Raw genomic sequence first — 25,540 nt, forward strand, 5'->3', positions numbered from 1 at the left:
ACGCGTGTGTGTTTGGGAAAAAAAAGCGGAGAGATAGGTCCTGCCCTATCATTCTCGCACGTGGAAAAACTAGGTGCAAGAAAGATAGGGCAAGTTCTGTCTTTTATCACGTGTTGTATTAACGTGCAAGAATCCCGCTAGTAAAAACGGAACCATTGAAATCAATGGTTTTGTTTCATCCCCTTTTGCGATCGTAATTTTCATGGTCGCGAGATGGGACAAAATCACGGCCGTCTGAAAAAGCACTTAGCGAAACCTAGTACTTTGTAGTTATCCATTAACCCAGTGATTGCCAACAGACTGCATCCTAAAAGAGAGTGGGCCATCATAAAATGACAGTACGTAAATTAATTTTTTTATATTACGCATACTTTAAGATTTTTTTTTTATTTTTGATTTGCAATTTATGTTAAAAATAGGCTAAAAGTCATTGCGCCAGCACCTGTTCAGTTTGCGAATGGTGCATGCCTGTCTCTCGTATCTTGTTATGGCGCCTTTGACCTGCACATGTCAGCTATCACTCTTCTGAGACTACTCCTGGGATAATAGCTTGGGAGCCTCTGCAGGGAAGCTCAATTTCCCCAAAAAGGGGTTAAACAGTGATGTCCTTAGGAACAGCCCAAAATCAAATTGGTCAGTGGCACAGTAGGCCTATTCCCACTGCATGACACTTGGTCAGATTTTAAACCCAGAACCCCAGCACTGCAAGGCAACACTGCTAACCTCTGAGCTATCGTGCTGCCCATGTGCATAAAGTCTGTTATTGTGGTGCGCTGATGGCCAGCTGCAATCAGGAAGTAGAGCTGGGGTGACTGCACCTTCGGCGCATGCACCGTGTCATTTAGCACTGCGCGTCGATGAGTATCTTCATTTCAGACATATTGCAGGTGTTGGAGTAACCCTTTAAAATTAGACTTGGCAATAAGGTTACCAGGGGTCTGAATTCTCTCATGTTTTCAAATTAATTAACAATGGTCATCAGAGGAAAAACAAGGGACATCAACTGTGTGAAGTCACCACTATGATCTTTCTAAAGAGACCAGCCCAGTTAAACTATATTTATTTATAGTGCAAACAGACGAAGAGAGTATATTGGCCTATCATGGTGGACCACCATCCTCAAGACAAAGTTTAATGAATAATTATGTGACTCATTGTCCACACCATCCTAATAAGGGAATGTGGACACAATGACCAAACATGGTCTACAAGAAACTCTGCTTCTACTAGCTTCAAGTACAGCTCAGTGAGACTAAATACCAACCCCTAAATAATAAGAGTAACTCAGAGATCATCTTAAGGACTTTTACCCACTAGTGTTTTTTTATCGCTGCATTTTTTAACTGCAAATGTCAATAGGACTTTCTAATGTTAAAATAGTATCGAACAAAAATTGCAAGTTTGCCCTTCTGCAATTTTTGTGCAATACGATTTTAACATAAGAAAGTCCCATTGACATTTGCAGTAAAAAAAAAAAAAACACAGCAATATCGCAGCGTTAAAAAAATGCTAGTGGTTAAAAGCCCTGATACTTTTACAAAGGTTTTTATCCACTGTTACAACTGATTATTTGTACTGCACTTCCCTGTGTGGAAGACATGAACTTACAAATGACAGACATTTGTACTACCTTCTTCCTACTTCCTACTATAAAAGGCTCCTGAGGTCTGTTGGAAATCCCTGTGAGCTCAGTGTATAATGTGCCCTGCTGCACAATCGTGCTACATTATTTCCTGTAGTACCTGGACAGATTGTTAGAGAAGTGCTTCCCCCAGCCAGCCAATCAGCCATAATGGAAGTGTATTAATTCCAGGTCCGCCTTAATATTGATGCTGGTTATTGTCCAATGGCTATTTACAGTGTTCTGTGTGGAGCTTATTCCCTTCTACCTTACACTGTGTTGTATACATTGTTCTTTCCATCTGCATTATGCATCTACCCTATCCTCCATCTAGAGACAGACTAAGCTCTCTAGGTTTCTGATGTGAGGCTGTGGGGCCATCACCCTGCTTTTTAGGCAGGGTCAGCCACACCAAAGTTGGTTAGGGATAACGTTAATCCCCATATTGTACCTGTTACTGGCATGTGCCCTGTTTTGTCCTTTCTGTTTTTTGATGATGTAATATATGAGGACATTTATTACATCTGGGTCTGACACATTGGTAACATCCATGAGAGGCGTTGTGCTTAAATCCTGCCTGAACAACTGTGTTACAGTGTAGGAAGGCTATGAGACTCCTTAAAGGGAATCTGTCAGCTCAAACTTGCTATCCAGGCAGTATATTATTGAGCAGGAGTTGCTGAGCAGATTGATATATCGTTTTATAGGGAAAGATTCAGTATAACTTGTATTTTATTCATTTATATCACTGCTCATTGTAAGCAGAACAGTCCAGTGGGTGGAGCTATCAGTGATTGACAGCTGTCTGTGTATGACTGTACATACAAGGGGAGCTGTCAATCACTGATAGGACCGCCCACTGGACTGTTCCGCTTACAATGAGCAGTGATATAAATGAATAAAATACAAGTTATACTGAATCTTTCCCTATAAAACGATATATCAATCTGCTCAGCAACTCCTGCTCAATAATATACTGCCTGGATAGCAAGTTTGAGCTGACAGTTATTCTAACTTTTGCCCCATAAATCTATATATCAATTTGCCTTTAAGACAAAGCTGCTCAGCTTCCATACATTGCACTGCTGTTCATATTCCAACATGGTCTGGGCATACAGCAATAGTCTCCCCTAGAGATATAATGCTTCCATATAAGACTACCTCTATATATACTGTATACAGAGTCTGATGGTACACACCTCAATTCTTTTCCCATTGAAATCCTACAGTAAAGTCCCTATTTTCCTTTTTTTTAATATCTGTCTTATGATTTCCTAAAAAACAGAACGGTTATACGGCCCTAATTGTTGGAGTCTAAGAAATCTGTATTTTTAATGGTTGTGAACCCTACAGTACATTAGAATAAATAGATGATTATTTGGTGTACATTCTGCACAAGGAGCAGAGCATTAGCTGGAAATAAACCAATTTTCTTTGTCTACCTTTAACTCCAGTCAAAATCATTCCTAATTGATATTGAATCGGATACACTGATGTAGAACCTTTGCCATCAATTAATATAAGCAAAGTTTTCAGTGCTGTGAATTTTCTTAAGGATGTATGATACTTTCCTCCCAGGCAGCTGCTCCCTGACAATTAGAAGGAACAGATGCAACAGATGCTTCTACAAATTGAAGTAATGCCTTAATTAGGAGACCTGATACAAGTCATTCGGCATGTTTAGGAGATATCACAATTCTACACACTTATCTCTTGCACATCTTTCTCAGATCATGGAAAGAATAAGCAGAGCATTAATTTTTATTTCATTTTTGTGGCTAAGATCTCGTGTATCGTAGATCATGGCTGCATCTGTTCCCACTTTGCCTGATTGCTTCAGATCTACCATTTATAAGTATTACCTCTTTAAATTGACTCATAAATAATACATTTGTTTCAAAATTGATGTGATGATAGGAATTGTAACTAATTTCACATTTTATTTCATGCATCAATGCATCAGATTTACGTTTATGGTCATGAGTACATAGATACTTGAATGGCTTATAAGGAAAGTCTTCCTTTCCAACCATTTTTCAATTAAAGGGGTTTTCCAAGACTATAAAATAGGCTAAAATAAAAAAAAAAGAGCAAAATATCCCTGTTAAATAGCCCCCCCCCCCCCTCCCCGGTCAGGGACACACCACTCCTAAAAGTTTCTGCAGCAGTCATGTAAAGTTCATGGTCAGGGACAGATTGAGGTGTACTTACATGGCCAAAAGCGAATGGTGCCCAAAATTCTCGGGGCCAGCTTGCATCGCATAGCACATAGACATCTCTTCCGTGTGGTATGCGATGTGTGGAAGACCACTCATTGCAAATCTTATTCTTACATGGGACTCACATGAAAATAGGATATGAATTTGGGGATTTCCTACACTGGGTTCAGGCAAAAAATCACTCATGTACTCTAACCCATTGAAAATAATGGGTTATTATAACTTGGGACTTCTGTGTTCTCGCAATTGGACAGTGCTTGCATGCTATGCTCGGCCTTGTAAATATGGCCTTAAGAGTACATAAGATATGGAGTAGATTATTGGGGCCCACGGTTAACTCAAGGGCCCTCCACCACATCAACAAGAGACAATGATATAGATTTCTCTTACAGAGCTTAAACTACATGATTAATCCCTTCTCATCCCCATAACCACTGGCGTACCAATAGGGGTTGCAATTGTGACCTGGTCTTTAGCAAACCGGGGACGGGAGGGCGTTACTGTGGGAAGCCTGCAGTCAATTCCACGCTGCAGACTTCCCCAACGTGTGGTCTTCCCTACCACTGAGAGACTGCAGTTGTCATTCGTCACAGCTGTAGTTGATCAGTGCACTGCCAGGTGCTTTATTGGTCTGGACGGTGGTGTTTGATAGTGGAGGAGGGGAGTGTACCATGCTGGTATATACTGAGTATAATCATATATGTATAGCTGGTTATTAAGTGAGGGCTCAGTCACACGGGCGTCGATGCGCCCGTGTTACTGCACGAAAAAGACGGTCGCACTGCAGGTGCGGACAACTCTTCACACCGCCGGAAGAAAGAACACATGACCGGCAGTGGAGCCTGTCATGCGTTCTTTTTCCGGCAGTGCGAAGAGTCGTCCGCACCTGCAGTGCAGCCGTCTTATCGTGCAGTATCGGCGCCCGTGTGACTGAGCCCTTAAGCTGTATCACTTATACCAGCTGTACATATATAATTATATACAGAAGATACCCAAGTTACATATACCCTATATAGTGATCTGGAATATGCTGGTGTAACCTGGATTTCTCCTGTATATAATTAAGTCTGAAAAGTCTGCATATAAAAAAGTCTGAAAGCTCGCTATAACAGCATGTATTTTTGTTAGCCATTAGAAGGCATCATATCTACAGGATTACTTGGTTTTTCTTGCTGGGAACAGGTACATTAAATGGTACACTAAAAAATATAACTTACACCACAAAAAAAGTTCTCAGGTGGCTATGTCAGAGGAAAAATAAAAAAGTTATGGCTCTTGGAAGGTAGGGGCGAAAAACAATAACAAAATGAAGAATCTCTGGTCCTAAAAGGATTAACAATATGCAGTATAGTTTGAAATGCACAAGAGACTTATAGTTACTGATCATATAACTATGTGAATGCAGCCTAAAGCCCGAGTTAAGAAAAAGGCATCTAGAGCTTTGTTTGATGCAATCATAATGCAGACGTTTTATAGGGTCCGTATTGCACTGCAACACTTAGGTCCATCAGTTCTAGGTAATCTACATTCTGTTGTGATCTATGTTTAATTTAGTAGAACCGCGTGCTATAATGACACATCTGTATTGTGGCCTGTTTGGCTTTGTTCACATCTCATTCTTGTACATGTCGTTGGTATGCTGGAGTGTTTGCCAACATACACAGTACCTTTGATGTGTCCATAGGCTCCCATGCACACAGCATATGCCAAAACAGTGTCCCATTTGCATACACTGGGCCTATATGTGGCAAATGTTTTTCACTATTTGGGAAAGCTTAGTCTTCTACTACTATGTATTGACATGCAGCTGGACTATACTTTTTAATACAATGGAAGCCTGTGGTTGAGGTATTCCACTGCATGCCTATACAGTGGGATACCTTGTGGTCTTTTATCAGAGGTAAAATATACTCACCTCTTCCTCCCAAAAAGTGGTCAAATTAGTGTTGAATGGTGTAAGGATCAATGGTAGCACAGGGGTGTCACTGAAAATAATAGAAGGCCCACACAGGGTCTCCTAGATCAAAATTTGCACCAAGGAAAACAGCAGATGTGCTACTTGCTTTAAAAACAATGCTATACATTTTGCAAGGAGAGATTCTACTGGTGAAGACAACACTAATAATTTTACTACTCAAGACAGCAGAAGTGCTACTTGTTTTAAAAGCAATGTCATAAAGTTTGCAAATACAAATTCTACCAGGGGAACAGAACAGCCAAACACGGACCTTCTCCAAGGAAAGGGCTATAGCTGTTCTTGTGCTTTAGAAAATGTTTCTTTTGGAAGAAGGAGCAGGAAGCAGTAGGATAGCAGTTCCACCACCAACACCTTGAGGGCAGAGTGTGCTCCTTGCGGACACATGAGGGTTTTGGCTCCGTATTTCCACATTGACATATTTTTTATTTGGAGGGAAGTAGGAGAGCAGTAGCACTACCACTGCGAACACCACCTTGAAGGCATAGTGTCGTCTTTGATATAAATCTATGCTATGTGAGTAGAAATTGCCAGTATGCTAACTAATGAGTGGAATCTGCCATGGGATACAGGCAAGCAAGTCTAAAGCATGTTGTGCAAGCCCTGGCCACTCATCCAGTTTAGACACCAAGAAGTCAGTGGGGCCAACGCCCTGTCTGAGTACATCCACGTAGGTGCTGACATACTTTTGGACCATCATGGATAAGTGATGGCTGTGATTTACTGTCCTACCCTGTGCTTTTTCTCAAGGCTGCAGCAGGCTGAAAAAGCTATGCCACACCTTTGTAGATGTCCCCTGCCACAGGGGGCTGGTGTTGCTGCAACAGCTTCCTACTCATCGACCATGAGCCACAGAGCTTCAATCCATTGTGCATGCATCCCCACGAACATGTGGGAATTCAGTGTTCAAGCTGCTTATCAGTCTATCCTACAACATTTTGAGCTCTCTCTACTGCCAGAATAAGATTTGTCATTCTGGCTTTGTAGCAGCAATCAAGTGGGGTGGGCACTAGAGATGAGCGAACTTACTCGTTTCGAGTAATTACTCGATCGAGCACCGCGATTTTCGAGTACTTCAGTACTCGGGTGAAAAGATTCGGGGGGCGCCGGGGGCGGGGGGAGGCGTGGCGGCGCGGGGGTAGCAGCGGGGAACAGGGGGAAGCCCTCTCTCTCTCCCCCCACTCCCCGCTGCAACCCCCCACTCACCCACGGTGCCCCCCGAATCTTTTCACCCGAGTACAGAAGTACTCGAAAATCGCGGTACTCGGGTGAAAAAGGGGCGTGGCCGAGTACGCTCGCTCATCTCTAGTGGGCACCCAATATTGATATGATGTTTTGATATGGACTATGCGAAAAAATGGTTTTCTAAAGGTGGACTTTCACTTTAAATCTACTGTCCCATCATCTTCTTGAGGCATTGTAAGTATGAAAAGATGGGTTTTGGAAAGATCTATTATAGTTCAACAGTGTTCAGCAGTGACTTGGCTCTGTCCAATGCTGACTTGCATTAGCTGTTTTATGAAAGGGAAAGTTTAAGTTCCCTGGGAAATGTGAATGGATTATTGGTATACCTTGGGATTTCAGCTTCTGTGTGACTTGTCAGATTCGCTGCAGATGGCGCAGATGATTTGCATGTTTTCAACTGTAGCTAATTGGAATGTTATTTACTACAAATCCAAGTATTTAGTGAGCTATTCCCCTGGAAAATTGCAAATGAAAGTGATAGGGCAAGTAAGATAAAGCAAAAATATCCAAGATATGTGAGTGCATGTGCGTCCTTGACTCCAAAAGAAGAAGTGTAACCTCTTCCTGTCGCTGCCATTTTTAGTTTTCCATTGTCATTTTTTCATCCCCACCTTCCATGACCCATACATTTTATTTTTTTCATTGACATGGCCTTATGAGGACTTGCTTTTCACAGAAGTTGTAATTTTAATGGCAACAGTTAGGGTGCCAACCCACTAGCGATATTTTCTTCTTGCGATGCGATAGCGATGATTATGAAACCAATTATTTTCAATGGTTTCATACTCATTTCCGATTTTTATTCTTAAGTCTCACAGCGCAGAGAAAAAATGGGCGATATCGTTCAGTGTTTTCAATGGGGCCGGCGGCAGCAGCGTTGGCCCGACTGAAAACACAGGGAGTACATTGCGGACTTCTGCCACAGCTGTGATAGCTATGGCAGAGAATTCCTTCATCCCCGCGGATCGTATCTTGATTGCTTGTAAAATACACTGCAATACTTCTGCAATTGGAATCAGAATTCTCTCCGATCCCGGCCACAGCAGGCAGTTGTCAGCTGTATAATACGGCCATCACTTGCCATGTATGAAGCTGATTTAGCTTCTGAACACACTTCATACATTCCTTTCAATTTTATGATATACAGGGACTTTAAATGTCAAGAAGGGGTCAAGTTATTTTACCACCATATTATGTGATGACATATTGCTATGAAATGCCAGCAGGGCTCTGATTCCTGGTTCCCTCAACAATCTCTAGAATGAGGAAACTTCTTCATAGTATTCCTTTACATGGCAATTGTCCCAGCCAACCGATGTGCACAAGTGCAACACAGTCCTATTTAATTGAATGGGGTTGTGTTGCAGGTCCTTGCATATCAGTTGCCAAGAGTAACCTGCTAGAAACATGAGTTTATGTTGAGAATTGTTTAAAAGTGTGATTTATTCAGAAATGTAACTTCTTGAATCTTTAATTCTTTATGTCTTCTTTTCCTCGCGAGAAGAAATATAAGAAACATTTTCTACAAAAAATCAGTTGCTTTGTTATCGATCCATTTCCTGCATTAATACATCATTTGCATTAATGTGTTATCTATGTTACTAAATATGGGAAAAAGTACTGTGTTAGCATTGGCATCGTAGAAAGGGAAAAAGGACATTTTTTTTTTTAGCCAAACTATCCAACAGGTTTCCTCTACATGCTTTTTTCTACCATTCTTGAGCACTAAGTTGACTTGTTTTGCTGTTTTCAGTACATTTAGTTCAAAGTTATAGATTTAAGGCCTTACATTAACAAATAACTCAAAATTATTTAAATGTACCATATAGAGATGAGCGAGCACCAAAATGCTTGAGTGCTCGCTACTCGAGTCGAACTTTCAGTGATGCTCGAGAGTTCGTTTCAAGTAACGAACCCCATTGAAGTCAATGGGCGACTCGAGCATTTTTGTATATGACTGGTGCTTGCTAAGGTTTTCATTTGTGAAAATCTTAGCAAATCACCAAAGTCATGTAAAAAACACAGAAATGGATAGGGCAGGCGAGGAGCAACATGCAGGGCTGCATTTCGGGCTCCGAGGTCTCACTGTTAAGCCACAATAGTGGCAAGAGTGAGACCCTCCCCCCCCCCCCCCACTGTCAGCATAAAGATCGTTCTCCTCTGCCACAGCTGTAACAGCTGTGGCAGAGAAGAACGATGTTAGCCCATTGAATTCCATGGAGCCGGCAATACATGGAGCCGGCAAAAAAAAAAAAGTATACTTACCTTTCCGCTGCAGCCGGAGTTCAGTCGCGTCTGGCCGGCAGTTCTCCTGAACTGCTTTCTGTAGTATTCATCAGGTGGGGATTTAAAATCCCTGCCTGCTGAATGAGCTGCCTCTGATTGGTCACAGCCTCACCAATCAGAGGCAGCTCTCACTCACCCATTCAGACGCGACTGAACTCCGGCTGCAGGGACAAGGTGAGTATACATTTTTTTTTATTTTTACACATTTTAGGATGATTTTCAGGGAGGGGCTTATATTTTTAAGCCCTTCCCGAAAATTCATCCAGCGCTCGCCGGCAGCCCATTGCTTTCAATGGAGCCAGCTGTATTGCCGGCTCCATTGAATTCAATGGGCGAACATCGTTCTCCTCTGCCACAGCTGTGCCACAGCTGTGGCAGAGGATAGCGGGCAGTGTGGGGCGGTTTCACTGAAAACACTGCTAGGTGCAGCTTTTTCAGTGAAATCGTCGGCCCCGGTCACGCGATTTGCGGAAAAAACGCCCGTGTGACCGAGGCCTTAAACTAGATATGGGCTAAGTGAAAACTGAAGGCTGTAAGAAGGTCAGCTCATCCCAAGGGCAAAAATGTAAAAGCAAAAAACTTTATTCAAAATGTTAAAAAAACGAAAAAACAAAACAAAACACCTTAGCCATACGAGGTTGTTCCTTATCACTTTCTAACATTGAACATGAATAAAGTTTATTGATTTTACATTTTTCCAAGCTTTGGGTGAGCTGGCCTTTCTACAGTATTCAATTTTCACATTTGCTCAAATTGTTGATAAGCTAGATTTTTCAATACTTTTTGTATCTGATCAGTGGCAATCCAGCCGATGGGATGCAATCTGATCACAAAAAACAGGATTCCTATGTCTCCTTATATGATTGGAGTGGTAGTGGAGTGTGAGTGTTACTGCTCCATTCATGTCTATGGAACTGGTAGAGATAGCCTAGAACTGTAATCAGCTTCTCTTTTGCAATCCCATAGATATGTATAGAGTAGCAGCCTACTAGACCAGTGTTCCCCAACTTCAGTCCTCCGTGACCCCAACAGGTCATGTTTTCAGGATTTCCTCAGTATTGCACAGGTGATGTAATTATTGTTGGTGCCTCAGACATTGCCACAGGCGTTCTTACTATAGGATATCCTGAAAACATGACCTGTTGGTGGTCCCTGAGGACTGGAGTTGGGGACCCCTGTTCTAGACCACTTCTCTATTCATACATGGAGGCATGGGAATCCTTTTTTTTTATAATCAGTGGGTATCTGAGTAGTTGGACTTGGGAAGGAGTCTGTGCAAATTTTGTCAGTTTTGATGCATTGCCTTATAATTACTCGTTGGTTTCTGGATATGTGTAACCTTTTGGTAGACTACATATGCTTCTGTAATGATTTTATTCTAATTAAGCTGATCTGCTAATTAAAAAGTTTTAATACATTTACAAAACCATACGTTTGATTTCAGGGATCAGTGATTAGTTACAAGTAGAAAAGTTCAGGGAATTTGTATTCCTACAAGAAACTCTTTTTTTTCATAGTTGAGCTTATAGTGGTTTGGCAAATATGTTATAATTCAATACATGGCATTGATTTCAGCCGCCTCTTATGAAACGCTTCTATATATAACCAAGATCCCTTCTGTTTCAAACTTGGATGTCCCTTTTATAATTGAGCTGACATTATGTGCTTCTGTTTAAAAGCTGACATCTCCTCTAAAGCTTAAGCCTTCTTATATTTTTGTCAATGTTTTCCTGTACCTCTCCCTCGACCTGAATTATCTTTCAAGAAGTGAACCGAAAATGCATAAACAGAAAATCAATCCTGTAGTTTGACATCTGCATCAGCCCAGGACGATTCTAGGCTGCGGGAAATTGTGCACAATGAATGGCTAATACACATCAAGTCTCTTAGCTGCCGAACATTTTAATAACGTAGCAAAGGTGTAGTGATGGCGAATATATTATGAACTGCTGGCTTAATCCCACAGCTTCATTGTTCGAAACATTGGAGTTACAACAGTACACTGTCTTTAATCAAGTTATTTTTAGCTGCTTTCAACTTGTCTAGACCGAGCTCAATAGTTGGGGCAGACATATTATCTAGAATGAGCTCACTATATACGGATAGGTAGTGCAACGTACGCTCACTGATATTGCAGTGTAGTACAATAAAATGAACATACTGTACTTGTAGCAAAAGGGTGTTTTCATTTGGGACAACTTATTTCAGTACTTCATTGAGATAGATAGATAGATAGATAGATAGATAGATAGATAGATAGATAGATAGATAGATAGATAGATAGATAGATAGATAGATAGATAGATAGATAGATAGATAGATAGATATGAGATAGATAGATATGAGATAAATATGAGATAGATAGATATGAGATAGATAGATAGATAGATAGATAGATGTGAGAGAGGGACATAGATATGACATATATAAGATAGATAGATAGATAGATAGATAGATAGATAGATAGATAGATAGATAGATAGATATGAGATAGATAAATATTAGATAGATAGATCAATAGATATGTGAGAGAGAGACATAGATATGATAGATAGATAGATAGATAGATAGATAGATAGGGAGATAGATAGATAGGAAGATAGATAGATATGGAGATAGATAGATATGAGATAACAGATAGATAGATATGGAATAGATAGATATATATGAGATAGATAGATAGATAGATATGAGATAGATAGATAGATAGATATGAGATAGATAGATATGAGATAGATAGATAGATATGAGATAGATAGCTAGATAGATATTAGATAGATAGATAGATAGATAGATAGATAGATAGATAGATAGATAGATAGATAGATAGATAGATAGATAGATAGATGAGACAAACTCCCTTGGAGACAAAATCAAGGGTTTCGGAATAGTCTTCACTTGATACCCAGCAGTTCAGTATGGTAGGTGTTGGATATGCATCATACAAGGTATGGCGTGGCCAACTAAGTCTCACATGGTTTCGCAACACTGCTTTGTAGTTTGGAAGGGTTAAATGCTTTTCAGCATCTAGGAAAGCTGAGTGGTGAAGAGAGTTGTAAAGCAGCTGGACAAGCAGGCTTCAAAAAGACTGTCACAACTCCACAGGGTGCCTGTAATGTACAACAGTCTGGCTAAACTAGAGCAAGAAATATTTACAATACAAGATAAGGACAGGAACAGCCTTTACAAACCAGTGACTTCTCCCCCCTCTCCGTCTTGGAACTAGCCAAAGCCAGACCTACTATCTTTTAGAGCCAATTTTAACAATGAAATTACTTTGAAACAAATGGGAAAATGTAATTTGGAAATTATGACTGATCTGTACGCCGCAGGCCGTCGACAAGGATATTTTACGAAACATCACATCACCAGCAACCAGACACAGGTACTCCCATCATGGTGAGACTCTCAGAGACCCCGGAATCACATATCTATAAAAAAATATGTATCCAAACACATATGTAAAATCATGAGAGGAATCTTAGCCGTCATATTTTCATTGTGGACCATGTACAAACTAGAAAAATCCGCCCCGTGCTCGTAAGGACAGACTTAGGGATAGCCTCTTTTCCAAGTATATTCCTTTAATCCAGTGCAACGCATTTCGTCGCTAGCATGCGACTTTATTAAGCACCATTTGGGTTCCACCCACACGAAGTTATGAAGGAAATATGGATTTCAGTGCCCATGCCCATGTAAGCCAAACTCCTATGGGGGCTGGAAGGAGCTAAATAGGAGTTACCTCGTCAAGAGTTTAAAAATTGACTCATGTTCAGGGTCAGCCCCTTTTAGTGCACTATGCATGCGGACTGCCTTGTAATTTCATGTGACTCCACACAAGGAATGATAACACTCTTTACTTTAATGTTTACTCTTATGTATGCCTCTTGCCTATTACTTTGTAATATCATTTTTTGTATTTTTCTGTAAATAAGCACTGCTATCTTTTTAGAATAAAAATTTCAATTAATTAGTATACCTCGTTCGTGTTATCATGAAACCAAATCTCTAAAGACATAATTGTTACTAATTAGCACTTAGGTCAAACGCCCATGATCGTTGGTGGTGACAGCGATATTGAGCATAGGGCTAGGTGAATTGCTGTAGAATTGTGACCAAAGGTGATGGCCACTTGTCCAGGGGACATAGACACTCATCAAAATTATGGTGACGATTAGAGGCATCTGTCACACAGTTATAATGGAGGAGATGATAGTTCATCCTACTCACTCCATAATTATAGTCTGTAGCTTATTTAAGTGAATATGCAGAGTAGTGCTAATCATACTGTCCTTCCAGCAGACAAAGATAGTACAGTCTATAAAGCTCATGGAATATGCTGATTCATCATGCGATTGATGGCAAAGAAAGAGGAAGCCTCGTGAATAGTGAGGAATAGTGAAAAGGAGAAATCTCAGCATCAAGTATCAGACAGGAGGCTGCACTATATGGAAGTGACTGCAATATACACCGGATATGTCCAGAGTGAAAAAGGCAATCAGGTGAGGGGGGCAGGGATGGGAAAATGTGTTTTTGCCAAAGTGGTTCTTTAAGATAATGTTCTGTGAGTAACAGAGAAATCTTGTAGGGAAAAAAGGGAAAATAATGGGGCCTGACTAGAGATGAGCGAGCATACTCGTCCGAGCTTGATGCTCGTTCGAGTATTAGGGTGCTCGAGATGCTCGTTACTCGAGACAAGCACCACGCGGTACTCATCTCGATTAAACGAGCACTGACCATTGAATTCAATGGAGCCGGCAATACAGCCGGCTCCATTGAAAGCAACGGGCTGCCGGTGATCGCGGGATGAATTGTCGGGAAGGGCTTAAATACATAAGCCCTTCCCTGCAATTCATCCAGAAATGTGTAAAAATAAAAAATATATATATACTCACCTGGTCCCGGCAGACGGAGTTCAGCGCGGCCGGCCTGCAGTGGGTGTGAAGGGGGTGTGAGTCAGACATGCCCCTGATTGGCTCAGCGCTGAGCCAATCAGAGGCAGATCTCACTCACACCCATTCATGAATTCATGAATGGGTGAGTGAGTGTTGCCTCTGATTGGCTCAGCGCAGCTCTCAGCTGAACGACAGCAGTTCAGCACCACAGTACAGGGAACAGCAGGAGAAGACGCGGCTGTGCGTCGGCAGCTGAAGGGAGGTGAGTATCTATTTGTTTTGTTTTTTAAATCACTTTCAATTCATTTCCAGGGAATGGCTTATATGTAAAGCCCTTCCATGAAAAAGAATTCAGGTGTGCCAGCGGACCATTGTCTTCAATGGAGTCGCCGGTAGCAGCAGCGGCTCCATTGAAGAGAATGCCTGCATTTTTATTCTTTTTTACACTAAAATCTTTCTTTTTCAGGTAAGGGCTTATATTTTTAAGCCCTTCCCGAAAATTCATCCCGCGCTCGCCGGCAGCCCATTGCTTTCAGCTGTGGCAGAGGAGAACGATCTTTATGCTGACAGTGGTGGGGGGGTCTCACTCTTGCCACTATTGTGGCTTAATAGTGAGACCTCGGAGCCCGAAATGCAGCCCTGCATGTTGCTCCTCGCCTGCCCTATCCATTTCTGTGTTTTTTACATGACTTTGGTGATTTGCTAAGATTTTCACAAATGAAAACCTTAGCGGAGCACCAGTCATATACAAAAATGCTCGAGTCGCCCATTGACTTCAATGGGGTTCGTTACTCGAAACGAACTCTCGAGCATCACTGAAAGTTCGACTCGAGTAGCGAGCACCCGAGCATTTTGGTGCTCGCTCATCTCTAGGCCTGACCTGGTGTAGTATTTCATTATTATTCATTGAAATGTCACAAAAAAATTAATGATCTCACCAGAAATGGTTGTGCTGAGAAGGAGTGTAATGATGTGAAATCACTCTGGAACTGAAGCTGTTAATCTGCTAATAATCCTGAGAACTACAAGCCTGAGGCTGCATGAATCCGGCCATGGCAGCAGTGGCATCCACATGTACCTGCTTTCACTTTCTTCTTTCTGTACAACAGATGGTTTGCACATCTCGCTGTCGGACATGCACAGTGCAGATTTTTTTTCACATTTTTTCCCCTGCGGAATCTGCAGCCTGTCCACAATATGAATTGCAGACAGGCCGTGGGTGAGACAGCTTACATTGACCTCAATAGAAGCCGTACGTGCGGAATCCACAGAATGCTGCGATTCTTCATCCGTGAGCGGAAACCGCAATTGGTTTCCAAGCGTGTGCATGAAGAATAATTTTGCATTGTATGCTATGAGCGGTATTTGTTGCAGAATCCACAGACAGTTGTCCCCTACGCGTTCCACAATTCAAATCAGCCTTGCCTCCTCTCTTGGTCAGAGATTGAATCCCTTTGGCCCTGCCCCCTCACCCCTGCTTTCGGGGTAATCCTGGGAAAGCCCTTTAGTCACGCCCCCTATCTCTTCAAATATTGGTGAGATATGTTAGAGATACCCTGTAACTCTGCCCTATATCTCTCCTCGCTATGGGTGATTCCAAGGCTGATGAGCGATCTTCTCCCATTGATTTCAATGGGGCCCTGGCCACATTGAAAACAATAGGTGATATTGCAGCTTTTTTGTATCGCAGCGAGGCTTGAGTAAAGACATTGCAAATGGGAAGGAAACCATTAAAAATCATTGGTTTCATAATGATGCATTTTCGCTCACTCTCACATCACTAGAAAACCTTTCGCCAGTGAATAAAAGCCCTTAGGCTCACAGCATCTATGGAAAATGAGTATTGACTTAGCTTATGCTGGGTCCTCCCTTTGGCCTTATTCACGTGAACATTTTATTGCGGCTATTTTGCCTAAAAAAAACCTCAGCCATAAATGGTGGCCATTTGAAGCATTGGATTCTAATGCATTTGTTCGGTGATTTTCCAAAGTGTACGTGGCTGGAAAAGATAGCACATATATACTGCGGATTCCGGACGGCCACTATTACGCGTGGCCAGAAAGGATAGATCTTGTCCTATCTTGGCCGCGGTCAGCCTGCAGCTCCCATCAAAGCTTATGGGAGCTGTCGGCAAGGGGAGGGGGAGGCAGTTTAGTACAATTTGCGCTGCCAAACCTCCTCCCCCTTAGCCCCCTCCCCTTGCCGACTGCTCTTATAAGCTTCTATTGAAGCTCCTATTGCCGCGATCAGCCGGAGAGAGTTTAGTAGATAGATAGATAGATAAATATTAGATCGATAGATAGATAGATATTAGATCAATAGATAGATAGATATGAGATAGATAGATATGATATATATATATATATTAGATATAGATATGAGGATAGATAGATAGATAGATAGATAGATAGATAGATAGATAGATAGATAGATAGATAGATATGAGATAGATGTGAGATAGATAATAGATAGATAGATAGATATGAGATATATATTAGATATAGATATGAGGATAGATAGATAGATAGATAGATAGATAGATAGATAGATAGATAGATAGATAGATAGATATGAGATAGATAGATAGATAGATATGAGATAGATATTAGATATAGATAGATAGATAGATAGATAGATAGATAGATAGATAGATAGATAGATAGATAGATAGATAGATAGATATGAGATAGATATTAGATATAGATAGATAGATATGAGAGAGATAGATATGAGATAGATGTGAGATAGATAATAGATAGATAGATAGATATGAGAGATATTAGATATAGATAGATAGATGTGAGATAGATGTGAGATATATATTAGATAGATAGATAGATAGATAGATATTGGGTGGGGTAATAAAACAATTTACAGTATAAAGAAATGCAAGCAGAAGTAAAGCTTTGCTGCAAAAAAAAACTACAGTACTGTTAAAATTCTCTCTTAATTACATGGTGTTAATTATATAACCACTTAGCCGTTTCTCCTTTTTTAATGAGCACAGCTGTTTTCTGTCCAGCTACAACAAGGAGAATTTCCCCTTGCTAATTTAAAAGTAATACACTGGCAGAAAACTCTGGGGGATCTGGAGGCCATGCTGGGTACAATGTGTTAATGCTTAGTGATACCTAAATGGACCAGACTTAACCCATTTCATTCTATAGACTAAGACAATTATAAGTTACCAACAGGGGCCTCCAGGTCCAAAGGGGTTAAAACAATTAGCGGCACTGAGCGTGCAAGGCTAATGATCTTTTAATATAGCAAACAGCTATAAAACTTAATGTATGTTTTGATTAAAAGGACCCTGGGGAACAAAACTCAGATTTCCGTGAGAAGCACATAACTCTGATAAAATCCTTTATTTTTCTCATTATCCTCCTGCCACATCACCAACACAAAGGACAAAAACACTCAATACTGTTGGATAGCAATGACTAGGAAAATCATTTCTCTGCTAAGTACTGGTATATTAACTTCTTGTTTGTCCTTCAAAGCAGTGTATTTAGAGTTCGGTTTTGGGAGAAAAATGATAGAAAGTCCACCAATGGGTCGGTCATGGCCAATAAAAAGTTAAAAGGGTTTTGCAACTTCCCATGCCCAAAACTATGTAAAAGAAATATACTCATGGCAGTGCCAGACCGCCATTTTGGAAGTGTGGGGTTGCGACATCTGACAGGTGACGTCACCTGGCCAGCAGGACTGATGACATCCCATAAACCTATTATGTAGGCTTCTAATGTAAAAGCTCAAAGGCAGGTTTACGAGACACCACTGATGACGTCCCTGCTGACCTCCTATTGGCTGCAATGGTCATGTGGGTAAACAACCCACATGACCGCTGCCAATGTAAACAGAGGACCAGAGCAAAGATCAGCAGTGCTGGGGGAACCTCAGTTGGTGGGAGGCGAGTATGTGTGTTTTTTGTTTTACACACACCTTGTACCCTGCACTGCCACCATTATTAAAAATGTCAGAAACCCCTTTAAGCTTTGGGTTTATCAGCTTAAATTCTGATCTTTAAAGGGATTTTCTGGGACTGGACAATAGTCGATCGGCATGGGTCCAACACTCAGAATCCGTGATGATCGGCTGACTGAAGTGACAGTCCATACTAGGCACAGCGTAATACATTGCATAGCGGTTGTGCCTAGTATTGTAGCTCAGTCTAATTTACTTAAAGGAGACTGAGCCACTCTCAGGCTATGTGGCCAAGGAACATAATGTCATGTGCCTTAGAAGAGGCCACAGCACTCATTAGAGCACCATGACAGCCTCTTCAATCAGCTGATCAGCAGGAATGCTGAGCAGTAAACTTTGCCAATCAATGGATAGGTCATCAATAGTGTAGTCTTGGGAAACTCCTCTAAACTGTGTGTTCTTACTTTCTTAAAGAAGTTATCCCACCTTAATTATTTATCACCTATCCATACAATTATTCATTGGGGGTCCGATTGCTGGGATCCCCAGGAATCACAAGATCAGTGTATCCTGAGTCCCCCTTAGTGAATGAAGAGGCAGTGAGCACATATTTCCACTACATTCACTTCTATGGACAGATAGAGATAGTCAAGCACTGAGCTCAGTTATCTCCACAGACAGTGTGTGGAGCAGTGGTCACACATGCACACCACCGCTCCAGTCACACGGGGGACTTGAGGTGCACTGTTCTTGTGATATCTGGGGGTCCCAGTGATTGGGCTACCACAATAGAACATTTATCACCTATTCTGTGCAATGTATAGGTGATACATTATTTTGGTGGAATAACCCCTTTAACAAACAATGTGCAATGCCGCTTCATCCTAATACTTGCAGAGATCAGCCTTACTGAACTTCCATCAGTCTAAAAAAAAGTTATAGAGTTATGTAACCTAGCACAAACACATGGGCGGACATATATATGCAACTGTACAGAGGACACAAGCAAGGGGGCCCACTACTATATTAGATCACATGTAAGGGGTTATGCTGCGCCTCATAATTCCCAGTCATGTCTTGGGGCCTCATCTGCTGCCCCTCATGCCAGGGCTTCCAACAAGCATATTTCAGCAGGATAATGCTGGCCCACACACAGCAAAGGTTTACCAGGAATTCCTCTGCCATGTTGCTACACTTCCTTGGTCTGCCTGGTCGGCAGATTTATCACTTTGGCAGCCTACGATAGTCCAAGATATAGAGGCCCACTTTCAACATCTGTGGGCGCTGATGTGCCTCCATTCCCGACCCTATCTCAGTATGTATCCAGGCTAGAGGTGGCCCAACAGAATACTAGAGCCTACTTTGAATTGTACTGTTTTCCCCAATAAATTCATATTTTTTCCTAAATACTGTAATCGCTAAATTATCATTACATTCACATATAAAAAGTTTTATTTGATTCCAACAATTGCTTCTTGGTGCATGATTTTTTGTCAATGATTATGTGCCATGGAGGAATTTGATGAATTAATTCACCAGAAGACAGACAAGTGGTTTAGAGATTTTTATGTGGCTGGTAATGAGGTAATGAGCTCTATATATTCTGTAACCCCAAGGCTTCAGAGTGAGCCTGATGAGGTAGTTAAATGAGTAATGAGGCATAGTAGAAGCCCGGGCAGTGCATGGACTTTGAAGGCTCCGCTCAGGCCTCTCCCTAATGTATGCCAACAATGTCACTATACATACACAATTAGTGATACAGGGTCTACGGGGGATCAGCAAGTCCCTCGTGAGGTGCAGAAGTGTGGACGTATGTCATGCAATGACCCAAACTAATATGTTGTAATTAGTACACAATGGCATAATCCCTGTGGCCTTATTAACCCAAATAAGTAGATTTTGCTAGGAAGCTAATTTGGACTTGATGACAATCAGGCAGCATAAGACGTCTTGGTGGCTGCACAAGTCAGGCTGGATTTTCATAAGGGAGCCAGAAGCTCATGTATTATTTATTAAGTCAAGGCTTTATTCACATTAGAATAAAATACAGGGAATTGAACTGGTAAATAAGCATGGGCGCGTTATCTGTCTTCTCGGTTTTGTCATGGACGGTACAATACTATACACAGTGTGGCTCATTTAGTAAAATTTGCCTTGCTGGCAATTATTAGTCAGCAGAAAGCTAGCAAAACTAATAGTATATGCACCATATTCACAGAAATGGTGAGAGGACATACTTAAATTAATGGACATATACTGTAGCTGCAAGAGCCATAGCAGGTACTATAGGACCCAGAGGTGGTGGTGGTGGGTGGGGGGTGGGGGATAGAACTGAGGGGCAGAATTCCTCATTCTTTTTTAAGGATAAAACAAAAAGTGATGGTTTTCGGGTTATCTCGCTCCATTATGTGCAGAAAATCTGTTACTGTATATCACTACTATCCGTCCTTTGATTGCTGCACATCTAAAAGTAATCATGTTACTGTCTTCATTACTATAGTTTAGATTATTGTCATCAAGGTGGTGGTGAACGGGCACCTTCATGACATTGCTATTCCTATGAATTTTAATTACAACTCTCCATGAATCTGATGAAAAGAGGATGTGCAAAAAAATGCTAGAAAAAAATCTCAGCGCTCAGTAGACTTAGGAAAAAAGGGAGTGCCGCTAGAGCTATATAGCAATGTAAGTATATTTTATCAGACGGGGTAAAAATAGTATATTGCAGCGTAGTTCAGCGCAAAAAATATTGCACCTTTTTCAAGCAATAGGTACAGTCAGGGCATACATAGATTTATAGATGGTATTAGAGACTTACTCGTTAAGCTGATGACTTCTGTGTGTGGGATGTTGGGTGTTGTTGTGATGTCATCTTCCAGAGTCCCCTAGGGAAGGGGTGTAAGCCATAAATGTATGCATGCACTGACTGTACTTATTGCTTGAAAAAGGTGCAATATTTGGCGCCGAAAGACGCTGCAATATACTATTTTTACCCTGTCTGATAAAATAAACTTAGATTGCTACATAGGGGGGAGACACAGAGACAGATAGGTTCTCACACTTCTAAACATAAATCACCGTGGAGAATAGAGATGAGCGAGCACCAAAATGCTCGGGTGCTCGTTACTCGGGACAAAATTTTCGCAATGCTCGAGGGTTCGTTTCGAGTAACGAACCCCATTGAAGTCAATGGGCGACCCAAGTATTTTTGTATATCGCCGATGCTCGCTAAGGTTTTCGTTTGTGAAAATCTGGGCAATTCAAGAAAGTGATGGGAACGACACAGCAACGGATAGGGCAGGCGAGGGGCTACATGTTGGGCTGCATCTCAAGTTCCCAGGTCCCACTATTAAGCCACAATAGCGGCAAGAGTGCCCCCCCCCCCGCACTGTCAGCGTAAAGATCGTTCTCCTCTGCTATAGCTGTAACAGCTGTGGCAGAGAAGAACGATGTTTGCCCATTGAATTCAATGGAGCCGGCAATACAGCAGGTTCCACTGAAAGCAATGGGCTGCCGGCGATCGCAGGATGAATTGTCGGGAAGGGCTTAAATATATAAGCCCTTCCCTGCAATTCATCCAGAAATGTGTTACAATAAAAATATATACCGGCGTATAAGGCGACGGGGCGTATAAGACGACCCCCCAACTGTCACCTTATACGCCGGCAATACAGTGGAGCAAAGAATAAAAATCATTACTCACTTCTTCTGATGTTCTGCGTCGCTCCTGCAGGCTGTCGCTCCCTCCTGGTCCACGGCAGAGCAGTGCTTTCTGGACGCAGGGCTTGAAATCCCCGCCTCCAGAAACACAGCCAATCACAGCCATTCAATGACATCATTGTCATTGGCTGTGATTGGCTGAAGGCACGTGTGTTTCTGGTGGCGGGGATTTAAAGCCCTTCGTAGAGAAATCAATGCTCTGCCGGGAACCAGGAGGGAGCGACAGCCTGCAGGAGCACCGCAGAACACCAGGAAGGAGTGACAGTCTACAGGAGCGGCGCAGATCGTCTGAAGAAGTGAGTAATGATTTTTATTCTTATTTAACACATTTCTGGATGAATTGCAGGGAAGGGCTTATATATTTAAGCCCTTCCCGACAATTCATCCCTGCGCACGCCGGCAGCCCATTGCTTTCAGTGGAACCTGCTGTATTGCTGGCTCCATTGAATTCAATGGGCAAACATCGTTCTTCTCTACCACAGCTGTTACAGCTGTGGCAGAGAAGAATGATTTGTCTTCTATATGTTCTCAATGGGGTCAGCGCTGCTGCCGCCGGCCCCATTGAGCGCATATAGAGAAGAGAACAGAAATTTCTATGGCCTTAAGAAGGACCGTTGGGGTTCTTGAAACCTAAAATAACTCCTAACGCTCTCCCTATAGCAGCTCCGGTATCAGCAGCACTGTCCCTGAACTAATGTCAGAATGCATCTGTGGCAATCCGCGGGAGGGGCAGATTTTGAGTCTCGGGTGACACCTGATCTCGCCAGCCACTCACTGCAGGGGGGTGGTATAGGGCTTGAACGTTGCAGGGGGAAGTTGTAATGCCTTCCCTGTCTTTCTATTGGCCAGAAAAGCGCGCAAATTTCTCAGGGAAGAAAATGAAAGTAACCTGAACATCGCGTGGTGCTCGTTACGAGTAATGAGCATCTCGAACACCCTAATACTCGAACGAGTATCAAGCTCGGACGAGTATGCTCGCTCATCTCTAGTAGAGAACCTTTTACACGTGCTATATAGATCAATCTAAAATATAACTTTTAATAATATTTATCTAAAATAAATGAAGGACCACAATACAAATAAACTATACAGACAAACTACACATAACATGCAAGGGCTAGGGATATCTAGTATGTGACTATACCTTTCAAGTGTGTTATTGTACTTTCCTCAGGGTGTACACGTTAGATTCTATGTTGGGCCTCAATCACTTTGTGCCCCCGAGCCTAACTAGTGTCTTTTCATATAGACAATCACATATTAACGCCCCAGGCATCGGGTGGGCAAACTGTCCTCACGTGCCAAGGAGGGTTTGTCAAAGTACGTTTTATGATCTACTTGGTCAAAATAGACAAGTTCTCCAAGGTAATTTTTCTTTGGAGTCTATAGGACACTAGAATATTTGGACAGAAAATTTCATCATGTCCTATCAAAGCAGATTTGAAACAACCTGAGGTTTTGATTTTGATAAGATTGAGTCACATTACATTTAACGACTGGACCATGTAGTCATTCTATTGACAAGATATATGTCCTAATGCCGTTCTTGTACTTTAGAATGAGAGTGTGTTGCATAGACTTCTAAAGGACTTTGAATGCTTTGTCCTTTACCAAGTAATATATATTATGCAGACTCGTTCGGGGATCTTGATATCTAGATCTCAGATTTCTCTCAAATTTCTCAACGCGTTTCCTCAGCAACCCGCACTCGGGTGCTGATTCATCAGGAGTTTGATTGTTCCAGATGATATTAATGCTGTCCTGATTTTCAATATAGCTGTCAGTAGGCTCTTGGAGCCAGGAGTGTGAGCACCATCAGTGCACTCTTAGTAATAAAAAAGCTATGTCAGCCACTATCAGAGCTGTTTGGCTAGCAAAAAAAGGGGAAACAAATCAGTTTAGGTCCATGCTGCCTCTGAGAGTAAGAGCTATCTCTAAACTTGTATTAGAGGTGCTATATTGAAAATCAGGACAGCATTAATATCATCTGGAACAATCAAACTCCTGATGAATCAGCACCCAAGCATATCCCTAACCCGTGCATGTTACGTATAATGTGTCTGTATAGTTTATTTGTATTGTGGTCCTTCATTTATTTTAGATCAATATTATTAAAAGTTATATTTTAGATTGATGTATATAGCATGTGTAAAAGGTTCTCCACAGTGATTTAGATTGCTATATAGCTCTAGTGGCACCCCCTTTTTACCTTAGTCTACTGAGCGCAGAGATGTTTTTCTAGCATTTTTTGCACATATTCTTTTTATGCACATGTGCCCATTAGAACTGTGTGGGCATATTCTCCTCGGTTGCTCTCCTAACCTTTGGATATGGACGGGAATAAGGAAGCACCACAATAATACCAGGCAAACTCAGAGGTGCCAGCGGGTTATTTTCTAGCCAGGAACCCCATTGAGCACCGGGTAAGTCTGATCCTTTTCTACTCTTCTCTTATGCACATGAATTATGTGCACTAATATACAACAAGGAGCTGTCCAACTCTTCTATAATTTATGAATTTGATGAAAGTACTGAATATTTTTGACAAAATAACAAAGTATTCTAAAATGACGAGTAGTTAAAGGGGCCTTTAGAGGTTTTGAAAAAAAAGGCCAGAGCCAAAATATCTGTCTACAATACAAAAAAAGCATTGATTAACGTCTATGGACACCTTTGGGGGTGTTTTCTATTTCACTTAAATGCATGTACTGTATTTTGGGCTGACAATCATTTTTTTGCAATAGAGTTTTTGGGAAAAAGAATTTGCACTATTTGTTTTCTGCAGCTTCTATATATCACTAAATATAGACACTGCAATCTAAGTCTGGGTAGGAGATATAGCAGTGTGGTTGGACTGACGGCTTAGTTTTCTCCAGTCTCCCGGTCCCGTGTGTGCTGTATACAGGGAGTCCCATGAGTCTTCTCCATTATATCACAAAGACCTAGGAGTTCCCCCCATGCATAGGAATGCAGTGCACAGGAATCGGTACGGCAGGCATTTTTTCAGTACAATTTTATTTATTTGTTTATCATTTTTAACAGTAGACTGTTGTGGGCATCCTGTCCCTTTAGCCGCTCATCCATTTTGTATTACAGTGGCTGGCTATGGCATGTGTTGGGGTGGGTATTACCATTACAGGATTGGATAGTGCACATAGGATATCTTCACACATAGAGCAGAAGTGAATTCCGAAGGCCAAGAAAGCAAGACTCAAAAGAGAGCTCCTGTCTATGACACAGTTCTAAACTAAGCCACAACCCATCAAGAAAGCCAAAAAACCTCTGTAATGCTCATTTCTGTACAAACTGTTTCTATTATTATTACTGGTTGGCAGATAAAAGTTGTTAAGAAAGCAGGATGTGGCCTCAACAATCATATTTGATGCCTCACCACTTGGTCACCTGAAACCCCTGTGATCATCATTTCCTTCACAGGTACGCAATCAGACACCTTCCCCCCCTAATGGACAACCCCTATAATGAAGCAAGGTAGGTCTTTTCACACTGCACAGTCTATTTGTGGATGCATAAAGTGAGAGTGCAAGTGACTAATTTTAATTTTAGAGATCACAAGGACATTTATCCTTCCAGACGACCCAGTATATCTATATGGATAGCCCAGTGATTTTGATGGGCACTGTGTAATGCTTAATTT

The sequence above is a fragment of the Eleutherodactylus coqui genome, chromosome 2, assembly GCF_035609145.1.
Source record: "Eleutherodactylus coqui strain aEleCoq1 chromosome 2, aEleCoq1.hap1, whole genome shotgun sequence".
NCBI classification, from domain to species: domain Eukaryota; kingdom Metazoa; phylum Chordata; class Amphibia; order Anura; family Eleutherodactylidae; genus Eleutherodactylus; species Eleutherodactylus coqui.